Source organism: Protomyctophum parallelum (genome assembly GCF_964188405.1).
Source record: "Protomyctophum parallelum genome assembly, chromosome: 1".
In the NCBI taxonomy this organism is placed as follows: domain Eukaryota; kingdom Metazoa; phylum Chordata; class Actinopteri; order Myctophiformes; family Myctophidae; genus Protomyctophum; species Protomyctophum parallelum.
The window spans coordinates 107,635,854-107,643,353 of record NC_139697.1 but is presented as its reverse complement, the minus strand read 5'-3'; the positions used below and the strand labels follow the sequence as shown (position 1 = coordinate 107,643,353).

At 48.4% G+C, this 7,500-nt stretch overlaps 1 protein-coding gene across 2 annotated transcripts in view; it reads right to left on the bottom strand.

The window, feature by feature from the left end:
* Nucleotides 1–7,500, bottom strand: part of alg8 (ALG8 alpha-1,3-glucosyltransferase) — a 39,838-nt gene that overhangs the window by 31,314 nt on the left and 1,024 nt on the right. The gene's annotated exons all lie outside the window — the stretch shown is intronic.

Below are 7,500 nucleotides of genomic sequence, written 5' to 3'. Positions count from 1 at the left end.
ACAGCTGGGAGAGCAATATCAGGAAATGTTGTCTAGACTAATGGGCAAAGCCAAAGACATTGTGAGGATTACGCTTCGTAGTAACCCATCACTGAAGCCTCATGAGAACCCAAAAGTTATTACTGACATACTGAAACAACATTTCAGCGGTGTGTTATGTTCCAGTATGCCTCTTGCAGACTTCTATAGCACTGTGCCTGTTGCAGGAGAGAACCCAGTTGAGTACTGGATCCGCCTTAACAAGGCTGTTGATGCAGCTGAAGAGGGCCTGAGCAGACAGGGGCGGCATATTGATGATCCCTGTCGAGAGGTGACCATGATGTTTGTCAAATATTGTCCTGATCCTTCCCTTGCTGCAGTGCTGCGGTTCAAAGCGCCAGAGAAATGGACGGCTGGTGAAATACAGGAGCATGTTGACCGTTATCAGATCGAGACGAGAGAACAGCTGAACACAAGACAAAACCGTCCTGGTCCAGTGAGGCATGTCACCGCTCATACTCAAGCATCCGTTTCTGAGGAGGCATCTATGCCCAGCCAGCCTGCAATGCCCCCTGTCCAGGCTGAAGCCAGTGTCACATCTGCTCCTCAGTTTGATGATAATTGTCTAAGGACTCTGATTGGTCTCCTTGACCGCACACTCATTCAGAACAGCCAGGCGATGGCTCAGAATAATCAGCCAATGTATAGACAGCATTCGTCTGACCAGTCACAGAGGAAACAATGCAAGGTTTGCAAGTCTATGGAACACTCCACTCTAGCACACTGCAGGCGGGACCGCCTATGTTTGTCTTGCTACAGGCCAGGACATATCAAGAGACTCTGTCCTAGTTACACTCCCGGGCGGGAGGACCAGGCCACACATCCACCTCGAGAGCAGCAGCCTTTAAACTGACTGGCCCGCATTGGGAGAGGGAATGTGCGGGTGAGGACAAACAAACCCTCAGAAGTGACAGTGAAATTGAACAGTGTTATGTGAAAATGTGCAGTGCAGCACCGGCTGGTGTGAAAGTGATAGCACAGAACACACAGAGAATTGAGCCATACGATGAGTTATTCTATGCTCCAGTCAATGTGAATAACGCATTCCAGATGCAGGGGATGCTTGATTCAGGGTCCATGGCCTGTACTTTCAGTGAAGAAGCAGAGGAAAAGATGCTGAGTGAGAAAGTACTGTCAGAACGAAGACCGATGACTCAGGAAGTGGTTTTGGTGGGCTGTGGAGGAAAACTCACTAAACCAAAGTGCATGTACGAGGTTGAACTGAAGGTGTATGGGGAGAGCTGCATCGTTCCAGTCCTTGTGGTGCCAGGCCAGCGAGATGATCTAATTATTGGCACAAATGTCATCAAGTTTCTCATGCACAAGTTGAAGAACAGTGATGATTACTGGCGCCTTATCTCGGTTTGCAGCCTGTCTTCATCCCCAGAATGTGAACAGTTCTTGGACCTCATGGCAAACACATCCCGTTGGAGGGGTGAGGAGCTACCGGACAAAATCGGCACAGTCAAGCTCAAGCAGTCGGTCACTCTTCTAGCTATGCAAGAGTACCTCGTTTGGGGTAAGCTACCTAACGATACTCCCATGTCACCAGGAAGCACCGTGATAGTGGAACCGACCTCATCCAAGTCCAAGCCACGTAACATCATGGTTGGCCGTATCGTGACACCTCTGTGGGGTGATAGGTGGATCCCCATGAAGGTCACCAATCTGTCTGATAGACCAGTTACGCTGAAGAGGAACTGTAAGCTGGCAGATGTGTCCCCCTGTTTGGCCGTGGAAGATTTTGAGCTGCTTCAAGGCTCTAGTCAGATCGACAAGGCTGTTCCAGCCAAGCACCAAGCGTCTACCAGTCCTTCAGATCTCGAACAGAGACTGCTAGATGTCGGCCTTGACAAGCTTGACATACGACCTTGTCTTACTAGCCAAACAGGGAAGGAGAAGTTAGTTCAGCTGCTCGAGCGTTACAACGATGTATTCTCCAAGCATGAAATGGACTGTGGTGAGGCAAAGGGCTTTGTCCATCGCATTCGACTGACCGATGAACGCCCGTTCCGCCTTCCGTACCGAAGAGTACCCCCTGCTCACTACCAGAAACTACGCCAAGTCCTGACAGACATGGAAGAGCAAGGGATAATTCGGAAGTCTGTGAGTGACTATGCCTCACCGCTGGTGATGGTATGGAAAAAGGACGGAAACCTGAGGATCTGCACCGATTTCCGTTGGTTGAATGCAAGAACACTCAAGGATGCCCATCCTCTTCCACACCAGTCAGACTGCTTGGCTGCTTTGGGAGGGAACACCTACTTCAGCACGATGGACTTAACGTCTGGTTTCTATAACATCCCCATGGCTGAAGATGACAAAAAATACACAGCCTTCACCACACCACTGGGCCTGCATGAGTATAACAGGATGCCGCAGGGGCTGTGCAATAGTCCTGCTTCATTTATGCGCATGATGCTGAGTATATTTGGAGATTTGAACTTCAGCAGTCTGTTATGTTACTTGGACGATTTACTTGTTCTTGCATCATCTGAAGAGGAGGCCCTACAGAGGCTAGAGGTCGTCTTCCAGCGTCTGCGAGACCACAACTTGAAGTTGAGTCCCAAAAAGTGTCACCTGATGCGATCGTCCGTCAAGTTTCTGGGACACATCATAGATGGCAGCGGTGTGGCTGTGGATCCTGCGAAGGTGGAAGTAATATCCAATATGTCGAAGTCTGATCTCATGGAAGATGACGGGTGTACACCCTCAGTGCGGAGGATCAGATCGTATTTGGGCATGGTGTTTTTCTACCAGCACTTCATCCCTAACTGCTCTGCCATCGCCAAGCCACTCTTTGCTCTAACTGCTGGTCAAAAGAGAAGAGGAAAGAAGAAAGTGAATGTCAAGGCAGGAACATTCAGGAAACTCATACCTGATGATTGGACTCCGGAGTGTGACACCGCCTTCGTCAGTCTTAAAGAGAGTCTGCTGAACTGCGTGGTCCTTGCACATCCCGACTTCTCACGTCCCCTGATTCTGTCAACTGATGCTTCCTTGGACGGGCTCGGTGCAGTGTTGTCACAGATACCAGCTGGTGAAAGTAAAGCACGGCCCATAGCATTCGCAAGTAAGACCCTGAGCAGCTCTCAGAAGAATTATCCAGCTCATCGGCTCGAATTTTTGGCGCTGAAATGGAGTGTGTGTGACAAGTTCAGCCATTGGCTGAAAGGCACTTCTTTCACAGTATGGACGGACAACAATCCACTCACATACATAATGACTAAGCCCAAACTCGACGCCTGCGAACAACGATGGGTCGCAAAGCTCGCTCCTTACACTTTCAGCCTGAAGCACATAGCAGGAACCAAGAACGTCGTGGCTGATGCTCTCAGTAGGGACCCGTTTGCCAAGACAGTTGGGCATAGACTCGTCTCAGAGTCGTACAACAATCTGCTTGCAGAGTCTGATGGAGTTGGCGTGAATGGAGTTCAGGATGCCTTTCGTTTGAAAGTCCAGTGTCACCGGACAAAGAAGACAAAACAGGGTGCTATGTCTCATTGTCCCCAGCCCTTGTGTGAAGACATTGTGAAAGCTGTCCTTGATTCTCATGACCACTGGAATGCAGCTGCAGAATCCAGGGCAACAGAACTGATTCAGTCCATTCAACACCTTGTTCCACCTGGGCAAGATCTGCTTCCTGCCTTCTCCCTGGAAGAGCTCCGGCAAAGCCAAGAGCTTGACCCTGGCATCTCTAAAGTCATGCCTTTTCTGAGTCGACAGAGGAGACCCTCAAGGCGAGATAAAGACGGTCTAGACAGATGTGCTCTGGCGCTTATCAAGCAGTGGGAGAGACTTAAGGTCATCGATGGAGTGCTGTATAGAGTCGCCAAGGACCCTTTGAGCAAACAGAAGAGACACCAGTTTGTCTTGCCCCTGAATCTGATCGGAAAGGCCTTACGTGGTGTGCATGATTTGGCCGGACATCAAGGACAGGCAAGAACGATTCACCTGGCAAGACAGCGGTTCTTTTGGCCCAGGATGGAGCATCAGATCAAAGACTATGTGAAGTGCTGTCAAAGGTGCATTCTGGCCAAGACACCGGACCCTTCTGCCAGAGCTCCGCTTGAAAGTATCAGGACTTCCGCTCCTATGGAACTAGTGTGTTTGGATTTCTGGAGTGCGGAGGATAACAAGCAACGTTCAGTAGATGTTCTTGTCCTAACAGATCACTTCACAAAGTTGGCTCACGCCTTTCCCTGCAACAATCAACAGGCGAAGCAAGTTGCTAAGAAGTTGTGGGATAACGTCTTCTGTGTGTATGGATTTCCAGGACGAATTCACACAGATCAGGGAGCCAATTTTGAGAGTGAGCTCATTGCAGAACTGCTCAAACTATCAGGAGTCTCCAAGTCACACACTACAGCGTACCACCCTATGGGGAACGGAGGAACTGAGAGATTTAACAGAACTTTGGGGAGCATGCTCCGTTCACTGCCGCTGAGAGAGAAGGCCAAGTGGCCCCAGCAAATCCAGACCCTGACATTTGCATACAATGCAACGGTGCATGAGACAACTGGATACGCACCTTTCCACCTAATGTTTGGTCGGGTTCCAAGACTTCCCATTGATGTGATGTTCAAACAGGTTCTACATGACCCAGTGGTTGTTGACTATGGCAGCTATGTGACGACGCTTATGTCCTACCTCCATGAGGCAGCGGATGTCGCTCAGAGGCATGCCATCAAAGAGCAAGACAAGCAAGCCAGGGGTTACAATCGGAAGGTCAAGGGCACATGTTTGAATGTGGGAGACAGAGTACTCCTCGCCAACAAAGGCGAGAGGGGGAAGAAGAAACTTGCAGACAAGTGGGAACCGACGGTCTATACTGTCGTGGACAGCAATCCGCAGACTCATATCTACAAGTTGGAGGATAACAACGGGAAAAGAAAGGTGGTACATCGCAACCTTATACTGGATATCAGCTTCCTGCCTGTAGAGTCTGCTGATGGAGGCATGTCGGATACTGAGATCAGTTTTGATGATTCAGAGGACGAGTCTCAAGTGGAGGATTCCATCGACTCTTTGGAGGAGGAGGATTCAAAGGATAGGACGAGCGCATGGGTACTCAGTGGGGCAGAAGACAATGCCAGTCACCGATCCTGTGATGAAGCTGACACGGACGAAGATGAGTCTGATGCGGACGCAGAGTCAGACCAGTCAGTTGCCCCTGATGCAGCATCAGTGGTTGAAGCAAGTAGTGTCCAGTCATTTAGACCAGTCACAGTGCCAGCAGTTGACATATCAGACACAGCGTCGAGTGTTCACACAGCCCACCCTCCACCAGTTATTCCTGACACACTACCAAGAGTTGAGAAAAAGCAGGGTCGAGTCAGGCAGGCACCCACACGAGGAGACACTCAGGGTGTGGTTAGGACACGTGCTGGCAGGGTTGTTAAGAAAGTCAACCGGTTGGTAGAAACAATGGTTCAGAAACCACTTAGCATGGGGGGGTTCGCCTACTGATTCAGTTAGGGTTCCCAGTCACTTGCCCTGTTCTAGAGGGGTTTTATTTTGTTCTTTTTGTTTCATTGAGATGAGATGTTGCTTGTCTTTTTCTCAGTTTTTTTTCTTTTTCTTTCCTTCTGCATTGTGTCATTGTAGTATGGTGTACTTACTGAATGTGCTCACCGGTATGGTTTGGGACTCAAGTAGGCCGGGTAGCTTGGTGTACACGGCACCGAGCATTTCTAGGAGGGTCTGGTTGGCCAACCCTTCTCCGAACCTGTTCATCAGGTAGCTTTTAGCTGAGTGAAGATTTGATCTTTGTGTGTACCCGTGCCAGTTTTGTCAGAGTGTTGTCCCTAACAGTGTAATGTCCTGTCAGTCGCTCAGGATTTTAGTGGAATTCAGGAGGGGTGAATGTAGCAGGTATATAAGATATACAAGTGGATGCATTCCACCAAAGATCCCTCACATGCCATATTATTTATTGACACTTTATTTTGTAATGTTTTGTGCAATTTATCATTTTGGGAGCTATGTAATGTTTTATTTTGAAGTCCTCACTCCTTCCTGCTGTGACGTCATTCACCTGCGTTTGCTTCCCCCTCTCTCTCTTGCTAGTAGCCAGCTCTGAGAGAGGTGGGTTGGTTTTCTGCTCTTAGTAGATTTTTGCATTAAAGTTGTTTTAAGTGCATTTAACCAGTGCAAACGGTAAAACTATGTTGTAATTCAGTTCTGTATGTTACTATATGTTTGTTTTGCAAAGGTTAAAGTGTTTTAATGTACTGTTTAGTGAAGTTCTGTTTAACAGCTCTTGTGAGGACTCTGCACTCTAACACACACACACACACACACACACCAGTGACTGCAGCATGGCAGCTGATTGCCAATTTGTCAATTGTCCTTCATTGCAGTTGGTGTGGTGTTGCAGAGGTATGCTGTGCTAATACCTGCTGCATCTGTGTGTCTCTTTCTGTTTCTGTGCAGGTATGTTTTGGTTGTTCCCATTATGTATTGTATGTTGTATTAAGTGTGTTTTATTGTTTTATTTACTTTTATAGAAAATACTGTTTAGCCAATGGTGTATTTCATTTCAAGTGTACTTAACTCTGTAAGTCATTGTTAGCTGATGCTCTCTTGCTAGTAGCCAGCTCTGAGAGAGTTGGTGTGGTGTTGCAGAGGTATGCTGTGCTAATACCTGCTGCATCTGTGTGTCTCTTTCTGTTTCTGTGCAGAAATAAATATGCCAAAGGCTAAAGAGCGATCCCGAGTCCTCTTGTCCGTCTAAACACAACGCAGAGCTCAATCCGGTTACACTTACACTACTCATCACTCTGTAAAGTAGTAATATTACAGTCATATAATGAATGAATTGCATTTTTATAGCGCTTTACAATGTATTCATTTCATACATTGGGAGGTGAAGCGGCGAACAGTCGACGCCAGCGTCCTCACTTCCCACATTCACACACCGATGGTGGCGAGCTCACACCGACCGACTCACTGGAGGCAACGTGGGGTTCAGGGTTAGGTCTTACCCAAGGACACTTCCACATGTGGACAGGAGGAGGAGCCGGGATTCGAACCGCCGACGCAGGGGAGCCACAGCCGGCGCCCAATATATTACTTTTCTTTTTTATATATATTTTATCCCACGATTTTGTAACCCTTTTTTCACCCCTGTGTCAATCATCTAGTGTGATCCTGGGCTCTACACACCCTCCTCCAACCTAGTCCCCATATATGGGGGACAAGGGGAGAGCAACGGACTTGAACTCATGCTTCCTTCATGCCTGAGTGTCCAAGTTGCTCCTTTACACCTGACAGGGGGGAGTTTCCCTGGTTGGACGTAGCGCGTGGAAGGAACACGTTATTCCAACCAGTTCCTTTCCCTTCCATCAGGCACCCCGGCTGGCCAGGGGGAGGCCCTGGCCTCCCCCTGTTATATATATATATTACTAGTGACTTCTTGTTAAAAACAACACTGAGAATGAGTACAGTCCAAAGTACAGT